Consider the following 17,573-nt stretch of genomic DNA (forward strand, 5'->3'; position numbering starts at 1 on the left):
ATAACCACCTCCCTCCTATATTCCCTTATGTTGGTGGTATTCTTGTGCATACTTTTCTATTCCATTTTAAGAAGCTAAAGAACAAAGGTTAGATGTTTTAAATATATGTCAAAAAATAGAAGACATGAGAGCTGAGTGTTTGGTGATTTCTAGATAACCTGGTAAAATCTGGCTTCATTGTATTAAAATCCTGTTGAAAAAAAGGGGTTATTTTTGAGGGAAGAAGGAGGGCAAGTTTGGAAAGGATAACAGCATTATTTGGAAACTTGGAGTTCCTAAGATGCTAATGGCACTCCTTTAGCCCTAAATAGTCTTGAGAAATCTTGGCTCTTGCTAATGAATTGTGAATTCTCAGCAGGTTCTTACAGGCAACCTGGGGTTTGTTACTAATGTTATCAGTGATGAATGCCATTATATCACCCACTGTAGCTAAAACTATGTTAATGAAGGAAGCAGAAACATGGCAGCTTGGGAAAGTCCCTTCCTTCATGCATGGCAGAAAGGGTTATAAAAGCACATACCCTCTGGTGGATGGACAGGTGCTGTTAGAAGAAAGGGAAGCAGTTGCTGGGTGGATAATTCCTCAGTAAATGCTTCTTTTCCATGTGTCACCAAAGAGTCTGTGTAGCCCAAGTACCTCCCCTCTTCAATTCCCCTTTTTCACTTTGGTGCTTTGTGAGTTGGCTGCTTGTCTCTACTTGAACACAGTAAAATTAGCACTGTGAGAAGTTGCAGCCTCCTACAGAGAAATATTTGCAGGACTGTGGCCCAGGGACCTCTGCATCTACAGTGTTGGGAACTCACCACCTCCTACCTCCTATGTGAGTCAGTGCTGTTTCAATGGACTGTACCTAATTGCATCTGAGTCCGAGCAACAAGGTCTTATCTCTGCATTCCCTGAGACATGAGGAAATCTGGATTCTGTTTGTCTCTTAGGATAGCCATAGAGAATTGGGAAACTGGCTTTGGTGGGTCAGATTAGAAGGGGAAGGTGCTGCATGTGAGAATTGGTGCAAGGTTATTCTGGATTGCCTTTTGTTTGAGAATGCAATTCTGAGGTGTCTCTATATCAACTTTATCTTTACAGTATGCAGAGAAAAAGTCATCTCTTAAAATTTGTTAGGAGCCAAAAGAACTCTGAAACTATCTACAAAATTTATTCTTAGGCTTGTAGGAATTTGGCTTCCCAATGGAATTATGGGAGTCTCTCTGGGGCTTCCAGGGATACTGGTAGGCAAAGTTTGATTTTTCAGAATTCTATTTTCTCCAACTGGAATTCAGGTAGTATGTGAATAGGGTCCTTCTGGCATTTTCTCTCATTACATGACTATTAATGAGGGACCACAGTCACATACATTTTATTCCACCTGACTTTGCTGTCTTATTTGATTGCATAAAGTGCCATGGTAGAGTGCCAAGAGTTCTGAATCTAGAATTTGAGAACTTGGGTTCAAATCCTGACTTTGTTATTAACTAGTTTTATAATCATGGTCAAGTCACTTCAGAAGTGCCCCAGTTTCCTCATGTGCAAAATAAAGGAGAGTTATTTTAGGTCATTCCTAAAATCTAAATCTTATGAGCTGTTGATTTTAAGAAGCAAAATTTCCAAATGGGGGCATGATAAAACTCTGCTAGTTCCCAGTTTTGAACCATGAAGTGTATTTGAAAGACTCCTGGATTAGGAATCATAAGAGCAGGGTTCAAACATGTCTTATCATGTAATTCCTATGTGTCCTTGCGCAAATCATTTAATATTTCTCAGATACGGTTTGCTTTAATTACCTTTAACATTCTGTCCAGCTCTAAATGTTATGATTTATTTATCTAAATGTTATAAGATTTATGAACTAGCCTGTGAAACTTTTTGTTTGTTTTAAAATACATTTTATTTATTTCATTGAATATTTCCCAATTATATGTAAAAAATTTTAACATTTATTTTTTTAAAAACTGTGAATCCCAGTCTCAGACAAATGATACTTACTAGCTGTGTGACCCTGGGCAAGTCACTTAACCCCAATTGCCTTGCAAAAAATTTTTTTAAAAATTAAAAAAAACCCCTGTGAATCCCAAATTTTCTCCTCTCCTTGAGAAGGCAAGCAATTTGATATCAATTATACCTGTGAAGTCATGCAAAACATATTTTTATATTAGCCATGTTGAAAAAACCACAAAAAAAACCCCCAACCACACAGACAAGAAATAAAACAAGAAAAATAAAGCAAAAAAAAGAGTATGCTTCAATCTATATTCAGAGTTCATCAGCTCTCTTAATGGAGGTGGATAACATTTTTCATCATGGGTCCTTTGAAATTGTCCTGGATCATTGTCTTCACCAGATTAGCTAAGGGTTTGTTTTGGTTTGTTTTGTTTTGTTTTTACAGTTGATTGTCTTTACAATATTGCTGTTACTTTGTGTAGTGTTCTCCTCATTCTTCTCAATTCACTTTTCCTGGGTTCACATAAGTGTTCTCAGGTTTTCCTGAAACCATCCTGCTCAATACTTCTTATAGCACAGGAGTAGTCCATCACCATTATATATTACAACTTGTTCAGCCATTCCCCAATTGATGGGCATCCCTTAGATTTCTAACTCTTTGCCACCACAAAAAGAGCTGATGTAAGCATTTTTGTACAAATAGGTCCTTTTCCCATTTATTTGATCTCTTTGCAATACAGACCTCATACTGGTATTGCTGGGTCAAAAGGTATGCACAGTTTTATGGCTCTTTGTCCACAGTTCCAAATTGCTCTCCAGAATGGCTGGACTAGTCCACAACTCCACCAACAGTGCAACAATGTCCAGATATTTTTATATCCTCTCCAGCATTTGTTATTTTCCTTTCCTGGCATGTTAGTCAGTCTAATAGGAGTGAAGTGGTACCTCAAAGTTGTTTTAATTTGCATTTCTCTAATCAGTAGTGATTTAGAGCATTTTTTTATGTGACTATTGATAGCTTTGATGTCTTTTTCTGAAAACTACCTGTTCATATCCTTTGACTATCAACCTGGGAAGGGCTCCTATTTTTATAAATTTGGCTCAGTTCCCTATATATTTGAGAAATGAAGCCTTTATCAGAGAAAGTTGCTGTAAAATTTTTCTCCCAGTTTCCTGTCTTCCTTTTAATTTTGGCTGCATTAGTTTTGTTTGTGCAAAACCTTTTTAATTTCATATAATCAGAATTATCCATTTTACTTCTGGTGATCCTCTCTATCTCTTGTTTGGTCATAAACTCTTTATTCATAGATCTGACAGTCACATTTTTCAATGCTCTTCTAGTTTACTTACGATACAGTGGTGGGCCAGGATTCAGGAAGATTCATTTGGCCTTAGACATTTACAATGTAACCTTGGGCAAGTCATTTAACACTATTGACTCAATTTTCTCATCTGTAAAAATGAACTGGAGAAGGAAATGGCAAACTATTCCAGTATCTTTGCCAAGAAAACCCCAAATGGGGTCATGAAGAGTCAGACTGGATAGCAACAACACAACAAATCACCTTTTATGTCTAAATCATTCATCCATTTTAACCTTATCTTTGTATACAGAGTGAGATACTGCTGTATGCCTACTATCTACCAGATTGCTTCCTAGATTTTCTAGCAAATTTCATAAATAGTGAGTTCTTGTCCTGAAAGCTTGGCTCTTTGGGTTTATCAAACCCTAGATTAATATGGTTATTTACTACTGTGTATTTTGTATTTAATCTCATCCACTCTATTTCATATTTTTTTAGCCAGTACCAGATTGTTTTGGTGATTACTGCTTTGCAATACAGTTTGAAATCTAAAACTGTTAGGCCATCTTCCTTCACGATTTTTTTTTAACTTAAAAGGGGTTTATTTGTGATTTCTTATATAAATTTAGCTTGTAAATACAAGACTATAAATGTATTAAGAGACAATTTCTGTTTAAGTTTTCATTGTGTTTCATTTCAAGTACTGCACAAGTTAAAATATGATAAAGGACTTACATTCTCATGTTTGAAACTCCCCATCTCAGACTTCTGTTCTAATGTGGTGGGTAACTTCATTATTTCAACAGAAGCCACCTGCAGGAAAGTCTTTCTTTTATGGCTTCCAGGACATTCATTAGTTGGCATTCATGCAGTTTTAATTTTCTATATCATTGTCATTCTCATTACTATCTTCATCACTTTCTAATAGGATGCCTGTGGCAGTTGAATCACCTTGTTTAGTTTCTTGGTGAAGGGAAAAAAACCCTGTCCCACTGAAAGCGTCCTGTCTGTGGTAGAAGAGCACATATACTGCTTTGGACAAATTTGATGTTTAGAAGCAGGTGAGACTACTGTTATCAAAAAATATATACCATTTTCCATCATCTTTTTTTTGGGGGAGGGGACGTAGGCAATGGGGTTAAGTGACTTGCCCAGGGTCACACAGCTAGTAAGCATCAAGTATCTGAGGCCGGATTTGAACTCAGGTCCTCCTGACTATAGGGCTGGTGCTCTATCCACTGTACCACCTAGCTGCCCTAATCAGCTTTATTTTTTTTTTGTGAAGGCAGTATATTGCCCTCCTCCCATCCCTCTGTAGTGGTTGGGCATAGCAATCAAATTGTATCAGTAAGACCCTGTATTCAGATTAATAAGGAATTCTGATATATCCAAGTCATTAATGGGAAAATCAATGGATGTGTCCAACTTATCCCTCATGTATCTGCTGTAAGAAAAATGCTTAAAATGCACCACCAGTACTGGAGGCAGTGACCATAAATCTAAATTTTTTTTGTAACCTGCTGATGTTCTTTACAATTTGGACAGTACCAAGGATCTTCAGCACCTAGGTTTTCTTTTGTTGTAAAAAGCTCAATGCAATCTTTTAACTTCACAAAAGGTTTTTTTTTGGGGGGAGGTTTATATTCCACACTTTCATGTTTTTCAAAATCTTCAGCTGCATTTATCATCAAAATATCTTTTTTTTAAAAAAAAATCAGGATCCCAATCCAAAGCAAGAAAAGATCTTTCATCTAGTCTAAGCTGTCTTTCATCAAATCTAATATGTCTAGCATCATCTTTGATGCAGTTGATATCAGTATTGCCTAAGTTGAACTGGAATGAAATAATGATGAATTTAAATAATCACTTTTTGTGTCCCTTGGAAGTTGACCTCTGCAAGTTTCTTCAGTACATAATCAATTTCAGAGTCATTATATCCTCCAACTGAATTTCAGGCTCACTGTTTTCATTCTCTGAAGGAAGTTCTTGATGCTGGCTAGATTAATCAGCTGGCTCATCTGTTTCCATTTTGCTTGGGAAACATCCTTTGTGTATTCCATTTGGGAGATTCCCATTAATATTTTGGTCTTTACAGTGTAGGGATCCTTCCGTTTCTTCAGTTTCAGTAGATGTTTTTACATAATGGCACATCCTCAACAACAGAAGATTGTAGAGTTTTTCTTCAGCATCATATCTAGATACTGTCATAAGAAAAGGTTGGCCAAAGAGTGATGAACTCTATGGTGGCTATAGCCTGTGTGTCTCTCCTCTTAAATGAACAGGAATTATGATTTGCTCAATATCTTCTGTTCTTTTGATGGTGATTTCAAATACATAAATATTATCCTGTTCTACAATGCTATTGAAATTTTCATCTATAGCAAATATTCTATTAAATCTATTATTGTATATATCAATAACTGTCATCTTATCAGTTGGTACTCCTGGTAAAGTGAATACAGCTATGCAAAGATCTAGTATATTTCCAATTTTGAGAACAACTATTTTGCACTGCCAAGGTTTGGCAAGTGGATCCATTCTAACTAGATGAACTTCCAAAGTATGCTCTTTTTTCATAGGCAGGGGAAGTGTTGAATAACAAAAAGCATCAAATGTGACTGAAATCTTAGTGTACTCAGGACAAACTAAGGTTGATTTGAAAAGGCCATGAAATATATTTACTATGATAAAGTCATATCTCTTTAAATGGTTTTCCTGGGCTTTTTTCAGCAACCACCTTGTCAGGCTTTCCATCAGCATCCTTCAGTTAAATATAAGGTTGTTTTCTTAATTCTATTCAAATTTGAAGGTAGACTATCCAATAGGAAAACTAGTAATTCATGGCAGTCTTGCTGTTGATACCCAGAAAATAGAGGTGCAAAGCATCCTACTTGTGTCTTAAAGGTTCTTAGAGTGACATAGCTGTTTTTTCCAGACTGCATTTGCTTGATGAGTTCGGTATAAGATTTTGCCATTTCACCTCTCATTCCTAAGGGATTGTCAAAATTCAGTCCTTGATATTTATCCCTGAGGAAATATTCAGTAAGTGAAGGGGTATTGCTTAAAGATTGACTAGCTGAATTCATGAAACACGTATTTCCCAAATTACTTAGGCCATACAGGCCAGGCTGTTCCTTCTTTCTTCCTGTCTCTGAATAATCATAGCTCTTGTAAGCAATGTATGATGGGAGACAATAGAGTGAATTTTTCACATTTCTGTTGTTGATATTGTTATAATTTTTTGATAGAGATGAAGGAAAGATCTTTGATAAAGTTGAAAAATTGGATGTATCTGGGGACTTAGGAACAGAAGGACCCCATGGCCGTGTCCCATCTTCATTTTTCTTCTGTATTACTAGCATCTGAACTTGATATAAGCCAGCACCCGAAATGGTACTGTCTGGCTTATTTAGTGATTCAAATGTATGACTTATGTATTTGTTCCATAATCTGGTCTCTTTTTCATCTGGAATACCAAAGATTTTTCTTATTTCTTTTTCAATTGTATTTTGTGTATGGTTGATTCCTGACCCTCCAACAATGTGTACCACCTGACAAATTAATTCCAACCTTCAGTTGGCGAGAGGACATAATTCAATTCATCAATAAGATGTTCCTTAAGGAATTGAGCATTATCATCTTTAAGGAGTCCAAATTATCAGTTGGGACCAGGGTACACATTTTCATCTACCATCTGGTATTTGCTCCAACTGCCAAATCCAACACATTTTTTCCCACTGTTTGAATAAACCACTATCACTAAATATCAGATGAGACCTCAAGGCTGGGAGTGGCTGAGGAGGGGGGGACTACGCAGGCAGTAGCCCTGATACCTCCCTTGCTCACCTACAATTTTTTTCTGCCATTGATTCCTTTGATATACTTGACTTTTACTTCTTCCAGATGAATCCTATTACCATTTTTTTCTAGCTCTATAAAATAATTTTATGGCACTGAATAAGTAACTTTGGGAGAATTGTCATTTTTATTATATTGGCTTGGCCTACCTTTATTTGTGTGAAAAATGTTTTGTAATTGTGTTCATATTATCCCTGGGCTTCTCTTGGCAGATAGACTCTCAAGTATTTTATATGTCTGCAGCTATTTTAAATGGAATTTCTCAGGAAGGCCTTAGGAAAACTATCAGCATAATTGGTCATATCAATAACAAAAACAACACAAGTCATATAATTGTAGCATTAACCATTCTTTTTAAAAAAAAATAGGAATCAGTGAGCCTTTTTTTTTTTTGGTGAAGCAATTGGACTTAAGTGACTTGCCCAGGGTCACATAGCTAGTAAGTGTTAGGTGTCTGAGGCCAGATTTGAACTCAGGTCCTCCTGATTCCAGGGCCAGTGCTCCATTCACTTCAACACCTAGCTGCCCTGGGACCTTTCTTAAAATAATAAATAGGATCTATCTAAAACCAAGGGCAAGCATTATCTGTAATATGGATAAACTTGATAGGGGTGAAGCAAAGATGTCTATTATCACCACCATTATTCAATATTGTACTAGAAATGCTAGTTATAGCAACAAGACAAGAAAAAAAATGGAAAGAATAAAAATATGCAAGAAGAAAACAAAACTATCACTCTTCGCAGATGATATGTTGGTATAGTTAGAGAACCCTAGAGAATCAACTAAACAACTAGTTGAAACAGTTCACAATTTCAGCAAAGTTGCAAGATACAAAACAAATCCACATAAATCATCAGTATAAATCCTACTTGGGCATAGTGTAGGATCTTCACAATATATTGCTGTAATTTCCTTGTTAGTATTTTTTAAAAAAAGGTTTTGCATCAATTAAGAAAATTGGTCTATAGTTTTCTTTCTCTGTTTTTGCTCTCCCTGGTTTAGATGTTAGAATCACATTTGTGTCATCTAAGGAATTTGGTAGGCTTCCTTATTTACCTTCTCCCTTCCAATATTTGTATAGTATTGAGATTAATTATTCCTTAAATGTTTGGTAGAATTAACCTGTAAATCCATCTGGTTCTGGGGATTTTTTTCTTATAGAACTCATTTATGGCTTATTCAATCTCTTTTTCTAAGATAGGGTTATTGAAGTATCCTATTTCCTCTTCTGCTAAGCTGGACAGTTTGCTTGTTTTAAGGATGTATTTTGCTTTTCTATCAGTCACTTCTGGTTATACCCTCCTCTCCCATACTTCTGATGTACCTTTTCTAGTGACAGAGAAAAAAAAATTGGATAATGTGGCTGTGTCTGACAGTGCATGCAGTACTTTTTTTTTTTTTTTGGCCATAGCCACTCATTTGTCAAATGAAAAGGGAACACATTTATTCAAATCTTCTCTGAGCCAAGATTGGTCATTATAGTTATATCATGTTTGGTTTGTATTATGGTTCTTTTCATTAGTGTAACTAATTTCTATGTATACTATTATCCTGGCTCAGCTCACTTCCCTTTGCATCAGTTCATCTCTTTCCTTGTTTACATGAATTCCTCATATTTATTATTTGTCATGGTACGATAATGCTGCACGACATGTCCGTGCCCCAATTTGTTTAGGTATTCTTCAATCGATGGCATCCACTTTGTTACCAACAACTGTTTCTGGTTCTTTGCTACCACACACACAGTCAAATGCTGCTATGCATATTTTTGCCACCTCTGAAACCTTTCTTTTTGTTTCTGACCTCCTTGATGTATGACTGTGAGTGGGAGCAGTAGGTCAATGTGTAAGAACAGTTTAGAGATTTATGCATTCCAAATTGTTTTCCAGGATCAACCCATAAACATTTATTGCCAAGCTTTTGTGAGAAGCTATATGATTAGTTTGAGTGGGCTTATAAAAATATACATCTGCATAGTCTATGTTTAAACCTTCCAGAGTATTGGTTAAATGTCATGGAACCACTGAGAACAAACTGAGTATCACAGCATTTTCAACCCTTGACTTCAACACATTTTAGATATATTTATCAATTAATGGAACAACAAAAATCATGGGGACTTTGCTATGTTTGTTTCCAGTAGACTATCAATGCTGAGTTAGAATCACCACACTGTTGCAAAAAACAGAAATGTAATATGTAGTTTTACTAAAATCAACTTTTAACTTGCCCATGGGAAGGGAAGGCACGCTGGTGTACGTAAGCAAAAACTAGAAATAATTTGCTCTCTGAAGAGCATACCTGAACCGGAATCCCTTCTACATTATATGTGATCAGTGGTAATCAAATCTTTTCTTGAAGACCTCCAGTGAAGAGCAACCCATACAATGAGAGCATGATAAACTGGGAAGCATCCATGGTTGGGTAATGAGAATTGTGAAAAGCCTTGGTTAATTAGGCAATGCTGTGGATACAGCACCATACCTGGAGTCAGGAAAACCTAATTTCTAATCTGGCCTCAGATATTTACTAGCTGTGTGACCTTGGATAAGTCTCTTAACTACTATGTGTCTTAGTTTTCTCATCTGTAAAAGGGGGATAATAACAGCACCTACCTCCCAGTGCTGTGAGGAGCAAATGAGATAATATTTGTAAAGTGCTTAGCACAGTGCCTGGGACATAGTAGGTGCCATGTAAATGTAAATGATGATGATGATGATGATGATGATGATGATGATGATGATGATGATGATGATGTCATAACAAAATCAGTTGAAGGAACTGGTGATATTTAGATTTAGCCTGGAGAAGAAAACATGGGAGAGGCATGATAGCTACCTTCAAGAATTCGAACAGTTGTCATATTGAAGAGGGAAGAAACTTGTGCTTGGCCCCAGATGACAAGACTGAGAGTAGTGTTCGTTCGTTCGTTCCTTCCTTCCTTCCTTCCTTCCTTCCTTCCTTCCTTCCTTCCTTCCTTCCTTCCTTCCTTCCTTCCTTCTTTCTCTCCTTCTTTCTTTCTTTCTTTCAATTGGGGTTAAGTGACTTGCCCAGAGTTGCACAGCTAGGAAGTATTATGTATCTGAGCTTGGATTTGAACTTAGGTCCTCCTGAGTCCAGGGCCTGTGCTCTATCCACTGCGCCACCTAGCTGCCCCCGAGAACACTTTCAAACAATCAGAGCTATCTCGAAATGGAATGGGCTGCCTTTTGAGAGATAGTGAATTCCTTCTTAACGGAGCTCTTCCTACAAATGCTGGTATGCATATTTTCCGAAAAATATGTTGTATGAGTTGGATTAGATGACCTTTCAACTTTCTTCCTGCTCTGAATTTCTGTGATTCTGTGAGACTTAGTTAGGAGCTGACAAGTCAACAAAACAAGGTGATACTCACCCTTTTGCCTTAAAATCTTAGGAGATTTTCCTCTGGAGGAGAACACATGATAGAAATAAAAATTTGAAGCTAAGCAATAGATTCACCAATAATTCTGCCGTAGAAGCTAGTGTTTTTAAATGAACGCTTTGTACTTCAAAGCTGGACTTATATTGCTGAAACTGTCTGGGAGGCTGTAGATTGGCTCCAAGGGGTATGTCATTAACAAATCAGATGGTGGGAAGATGGGTTGCATTCTTTCTCACCCTAGATAACCAATCTTGAGTTTATAATAGAACTATACCATTTCCTGAAATACACTGCCCCATTCTACCTCTGTACTTAGCTGTCTATACTAGACATGGGCATCTTGGAATAATCATAACCTCACCCAATTCTTCACCCCACACCCTGCACCTCCATCACTTCAGGGCTGCCAGTGCTAATCCTTGGACCAGGTGCTATGCTCTAATAAGACCAAACTCTATTCTCCATATGCTTTTCATTTTTCAGTGTGGAAAAAAAAATGATTAATGTAAGGTGAACGGGCATGGATGGGTTGAAATTACATTATCTTTGCCATTAAATGCAACCTTCTCCTGTATTTCCTTATTTCTGTCCAGGGCGATATTATTCTGCCAGTTTCCTAGGTTCTCAACACCTTCTCACTCAACTCAAATTGTTCTCTTCAAAGTTATCAGTGATCTCTTCATCGCCAAATGTAATGACCTTTTCTTGATTCTCATACTTCTTGACCTCTCTGTAGAATTTGCCACTGTTGGCCACCTTCTCTTCCATTATGCTTACTTTCTTCTCTCTGGGTTTTACCTGACAACATTTCACCTTCTATCCATTTGACCATTCCTTTTCTGTCTCTTTGTTGGATCTTCATCTATATCATTCACCCTAACTGCGGGCATATCCAAATAGCTTGTCCCAATCCCTCCTCTCCTAACTCTGTGCATTCACTCACTCACTTGGTGACTTCCTAAATTCCCAAGAGTTTAATTATCATCCCGATGGAGATTACTCCAAGATTACCATATCCAGCAATAATCTTTCTCCTAGAGTTCCACATGACTTACTGCTTAGTGGACATTTTGAAGTGAATATCCCTTAGACATCTCAAACTCAACATAACATATCTAAAATAAAACTCTTTACCCTTCTACCAACACCCAGTTCAGTTCTATATTTCCTATTTCTACTGAGGGCACCATGATCCTGCCAGTTGCTCAGGTTCACAACCTGATGTTATCTGGACTTCTCATTTTCCTTCACCCCCAAATCCAATCAACTGTCAAATTTTATAATCCCTACTTTCCTAGCATCTCTCATATATGCCGTCTTCTTTTGAAACACATGGTGAAACAAAATACAAACACATTAATGAAACGCTTGGCCATCCTGGTTCAGTTAGTTAATAGATTAGATACCTACTGTGCTCTAGGCATTTTGTTAAGTACTGGAAATATAAAAAAAAAAGACAAAAATATGAGCCTTGCCCTCAAGGTGCTCACATTCTAATGGGAGAGACAATATGAAATAACTATTTGTGTAAAAGACTTATATTGTGTAAATAAAGGTAATCTCAGAGGGAAGCCACTAGCAGTGGGGGAAGGGACCAGGAAATGCCTCCTGTAAAGGTGAATTTTTATGTGAGTCTTAAAAGGAAGCCAGGGAAGCCAGGAGATAGAAGTTAGAAAAGAGAGTACGCCAGCTCTGGGCAGAGCCTGTAGGAAGGCATGGGTACCAGAGATGGAGTGTCATACATGAAGAACAGCGAGGAAGCCAATATATGAGTGGAGGAGATAAGGCCAGGTTGTGAAGGTCTTTTAGTTCAGGTCCTTTTTTTCCTTTTCCCTTGGATTGTTGTAATATCATCCTAATTGTTCCCTCTGCCTCAAGCTGCTTCCTTCTCTAATCTATCCTTCACACAAGTGCCAAAGCAATTTTCTTAAAGTATAAATCTTATCACGTCTCTTCCTTATGCAACAAATTCTGGTGACTTCTTCTTGATTGAAGGATCAAATATTATTTTATCTTTATGTCATCTTTTAATAATTCCTATTTTGTGTAAGTTTTGTAATGTACATCAATCATTAATCAAGAAATATTTGTCAAGTGCCTATTATGTGCCACAGGTGCTGGAGATACAAAGACAAACCAAAATGAAACAATCTATACTTTTAAGGATCTTACACTTTAATGGGAGAGACAGCAGATACAAATCCAAGGTCTACATATAAAGCGAGAAGGTTTGATTTGATAACACCAAATGGTAGTGCAGAATTTTTAGTGGCTCCAAGATCTAGCTTCAAACTCCTTATCTCAATCACTCATTCTCATACAAAGGAAAATCCCCTAAGATTTTGTGGCCAAAGGACTTGACACATCTTTATTTTCAAGTCAGAGGATTCACTTACCTAGGAAGAAATTGATGGTCCTTCCACTGAGTCTTTTTATGCTTTTATCTCCTAACCTCTTGTCCTTTCTTACTGACTCAGAAGCCTTAATGGATTCCATTACACTCCTATAGTGCATTTCTAGCCCTCTAGAGTGACAACCCTATTTCTAGGCCACACTTGAGACATATTTCATTTTGGTGGGTTATCCATGCTCTTCCTAGTAAGATCGAGGAGCAAAACATTCTTTCAGATTGCCTCCTCCTTCCACCCCCAAGTCCTTTTGCCACTGTCTAATTCAAGTAGATTAGAGATATAACTCGCATAAAGAACATTCTATTGATGCCACCGACAGAGTTTCAATTGTGTAAATTTACTGAATAGAATGAATAATTACTCAGTCATCATATGTGCTATTTTCAGAAAGTAGTGATTGGAACATGAAACTATAAAAGTGAATTTTAAAGATAATTAAGACTCCAGGAGGCTAAAAAGGTAGGTTTGCTTTTAAACTCTGTAAATTTTAACAGAGTGGGAAGTTGCTTCAATGCAACAAGAACTTTGATTTCCCTATTACATATCTCAAGGACAAAAGTACAACCAGTGCTCAATTATCTGCATCATAGGTTTGTTTTTGTTTGTTCTTCATTCTTGAAGAGGACCTTGACATCAGGAAGGTAATGCTATGACTGGCAAGCAAATTGGATTTAAGTGAGGTTGGGCTGTGCAAAGTCACCAGCCTCACTTTCTCATCTGGAGCCATTTGGGTCCAGTGGCAAGATATATATCAGGACAACTGGAGATGGCCCCTTATGTTTGGGTATGGGGCTAAAGAAAGAACACTGGACTCGGGTTCACATTTTAGTGTCTCTGTGACCTTGGGTAAATTATTTAACCTTTCTTAGCTTCAGTTTCTTTATCTGTAAAATGGTATACTAGGTGACTTCTAAAAGCCTTTTCAGTGCAACTAAGTAGCACAGTAGATACAGCGTCAGGCCTACAATCAGAAACACCCACTTTCCTGCGTTCAAATCTGGCTTCAGACACTTACTAGCTGTGTAACTCTGGATGGGTCACTTAACTGAATTTGTAGTAAACTGTATTCTAAAAGGCCATCTCTTTACATCCCAGAACATTCCTTATTATGGTATTTGTCATCCACAGAAAGGCATCAATTAGTCAGTTGATAAGGTTTTATTAAGTGCCTACTATATGCCAGTAACTATGCTAAGTCCTGGGGATACAAAGAAGGGCAAAAATCAGTCTCTGCTCTCAAGGAGCTCACAGCCTAATGAGGGAAACAACATGAGAACAACTATATATGAGCATGTTATACACAGGATAAATTGTGGGGAGTCTTAGAGGGAAGGCACGGAGATTAAGGAGACTCAGAAAGGTGAGACTTGTAGAAGATAAGACTTTAGGTGAAGAAGGAAGTTGGGAAAGCAAGGAAGGGGAGATGAGGAGGGGCAATATTTCAGGCATGGGTGATAGCCAGTAAAAACACTCAGGGTCAGAAGGAGTGTCTTGTACAAGCAGCAGCCAGGCCAGTATCACTGGAGAGTATATGGAAGAGAGTAAGGTATAAGAAGTCTGGAAAGGTAAGAAGGATATAGGTCATAAAGAGCTCTAAAAGACAAGCAGAGGATTTTATATTTGATCCTGGAAGCAATAGGAAGCCACTGAGGTTTATTGAATAGGGGCAGTGGTAGGGTTTTATTATAAATCCTGAGCTTTATGAAGATTACTTTGATGTTTGAGTGGAGGATGGATTGGAGTGGGGAAAGACTTGAAGCAGGAAGGCCAATGAATAGGCTACTGCAATAGCCTATTACAGTGTAAGGTGATGCAGCAGGGGAAGATGCAGTGTCAGAAGGAAAAAGGGGGGATATACAAAAGATGTTAGAAATGATAAGACTACAACTGATTGGATATAGTGGAGTGTATGTGACACAGAGTGAGGAATGGACAATGAAACTTAGATTGCATAGTAGTCAGCGTGATAGACTTGGAATCAGAAAGACCTGAGTTCAAATCCCACCTGAGATATTTATTAGCTGTGTCACCCTGGGAAAGTTACTTAACCTCTCTGGATCCCAACTTCTTTATCTGTAAAATGAGGCTGACCACTAAGGTCCTGTCCAGCTCTAGATATATGATCCTATGGCCTGTACTATAGATTATCAGGATCTGACTTTTTAGAAATAGTATTTTATTTTTCCAATTATATGTAAAGATAATTTTTAGCATTTGTTTTTTTACAAAATATTGAATTGCAAATATTTCTCCTTCCCCCCCATCTTCCTAAAACAGTAAGCAATTTGATATAGGTTCTATATATGCAATCATGTAAAACATATTTCCATATTGATCATAGTTTGAAAGAATAAACAGACCAAAAAGAAAACAAAATGAAAATATTATGCTTATGTTTGCATTCAGACTCCATCAGTTCTTTCTCTGGATGTGGATAGCACCTTTGTAATTGTTTTGGATCATTGTATTACTGAGATGAGCTAAGTCATTCATAGTTGATCATCACACAATGTTGCTGTTACTATACGCAATGTTCTCCTGGTTCTGCTCATTTTACTTTGTATCAGTTCATATAAGTCTTTCTGGGTTTTTCTGAAATCTGCCTACTCATCAGGATCTTATTTTATACCCTCATTTCTGCTTATCACCTTGTGACCTTGGACAAATTACCTCTCTGGGCCTCAGTTTCCTCATCTGTAATATGGGCAAGGAGCTGTACTAAACAGCCTTTGAGGTCCTTTCCAGTCATGAACCTGTGATAAACTTTATGTTTTAAAAGACTGTCCCTCTACTTCCCAGAACGTTCTTGAGTTGTGTCTTCATCCTCCACATAAGAAGTAGCATAGCACATTGTATAGTGTGCTAGTCTTGGAGTCAGGAAGACCTGGGTTTAAAGCCGGTTTCAGATATTTACTGTGTGTGATATCATCTAACCATTCTCAACCTCATTTTCCTTTCCAAGTTTACAATGGTGACAGCAATAACACCTACCTCACAGATCTGTTGTAGAGTTAAAATGAGAAAACGTAGGAAAAGCACTTAAAAAAAACTTTTACAGTAATATCTGAATGTCAGATGTTATAATTTAGCCAGCTTCTACTTGTGGAGCTCAAACTCATTTTATTTTCAGCTTAAGAAAAATGTAATTTAGGATATAAAATTTCCTATAAAAAGGATGCAAAACAGAGACTCTTAAATAAGGACAAATGACTTTTTGTGTATCCATAACACTGTTCATCCTCAATTATATCATGATTGCAAGCTAATCTTTCCTTCTGGAACTTAAATGCTTACTAAACATACGTGATCTATTATTATAAGATTAAGCCTGATGGTTTTGAGACCACCATGACAGTTTTCCCTTAAGAGAGGTTGTAGTTTATAGAATCTATGCATGAAAACCATTGTTATAAGATTAGTCCTGATGATTTTGAAGCCATCATGACAGTTTCCCCTTAGAGAAGGCTGGAGGCTTATAGAACATACCCATGGAAAAATATTGAAAATAATATTTTTGAAGGTTGGTACAGCAGTACCCCACCAGTAATATTTTGTCTAAAATCAGATTGTTTTTGTTCTTAATATGCAACCCCCCAAAATAACATTTTGTCTACTGCCAGATTTTCTCCCTATTGACAAACCTCCTAAAACAATATTTTGCCCTGACCCCTGGTACTCAGTTTGGCCTGCTCCAGGGAGGCCATCCAAAATCATAGTATAAGAACCTCACTCTTTGAAGAGCGCTTTGGAGCACACCCTCCCCTCCATCAGGAGTATCCCTTCCCACCAGATCTTTCCTGCTCCCCTCCAGCAGGAGCACCCCTCCTTGCTGGAACATCCCCTTTCTGCTGTGTTCCCCAACACAGCGTTGCCCTTATGTGAGTTATGCTCTATGTTAGCGTATTTGCCTGTGTTCTATGTTAAATACCCTTTTTCTCTTTTCCCTTCCTTCCCTTCCCCATTGCTTGCAATAAAGCTTTGCATTGAACTGACTCCCATCATTTTACTTGCTGTTCTTAGTACCAGATCTCATTAAGGGGTTGTTTTCCCCAAAGTCTCTGGCTGGACCACAGGGCTTTCCTTAGACATAAACTAGGTACTCAGACAAAGACTTAACGTATTGATAGCCACATCTAGACTAGGGGAATATGGCACTGCCAGCTCAGTTCTAAAAAGTAAGGATTGATAGGGGAACCCTTCATCCTCTAGGAGGGACTCCCTTATACCAGAAGACTGTCTCAAAATACCTATGATACAGGAGAGCCAAACAGGAAGGAAATGATAGATAACAAATGAACAATGAGCTACTCACTTTTAGAATGTACATGAGCTTTCTCTTTTGGCACATTGACCAGTTATTTAAACTGGTACCTTCTCATTGCTTTCTTTGCCTCTTGAATCACTTATCTTCATTCTTTACTATTTCCCTCACAACTTGTATCTCACCTTTCATCTTCTCTCCTTCATGGTCAATATGGTCAAATATTCCTTTGTTTTGATTTTTTGGTTCAAAAGAAATTACCCCTCCGTATTCAGCAAACAAGTTATGTCTTACATTCTTCTTCAAGGCTCAGCTCTTCCAAGGAATAGACCCTAAGTTTTAATAGCCCAACAAACAAATGATGGAAAGCATGTGATAGAAAAACTAATTTTCT

General features: G+C 37.5%; 2 pseudogenes; both read right to left on the reverse strand.

Moving 5' to 3' along the window:
• Window positions 1-4,509: 4,509 nt before the first annotated feature.
• On the reverse strand, window positions 4,510-5,303 carry LOC144454100 (ubiquitin carboxyl-terminal hydrolase 15 pseudogene; annotated as a pseudogene).
• Window positions 5,304-5,490: 187 nt separating this feature from the next.
• Window positions 5,491-17,573, reverse strand: part of LOC110200882 (ubiquitin carboxyl-terminal hydrolase 15-like) — a 52,200-nt pseudogene continuing 40,117 nt past the window's right edge.

This window comes from Phascolarctos cinereus, unplaced genomic scaffold (genome assembly GCF_003287225.1).
Source record: "Phascolarctos cinereus isolate Bilbo 61053 unplaced genomic scaffold, phaCin_HiC Scaffold_5;HRSCAF=322, whole genome shotgun sequence".
Taxonomy (NCBI): domain Eukaryota; kingdom Metazoa; phylum Chordata; class Mammalia; order Diprotodontia; family Phascolarctidae; genus Phascolarctos; species Phascolarctos cinereus.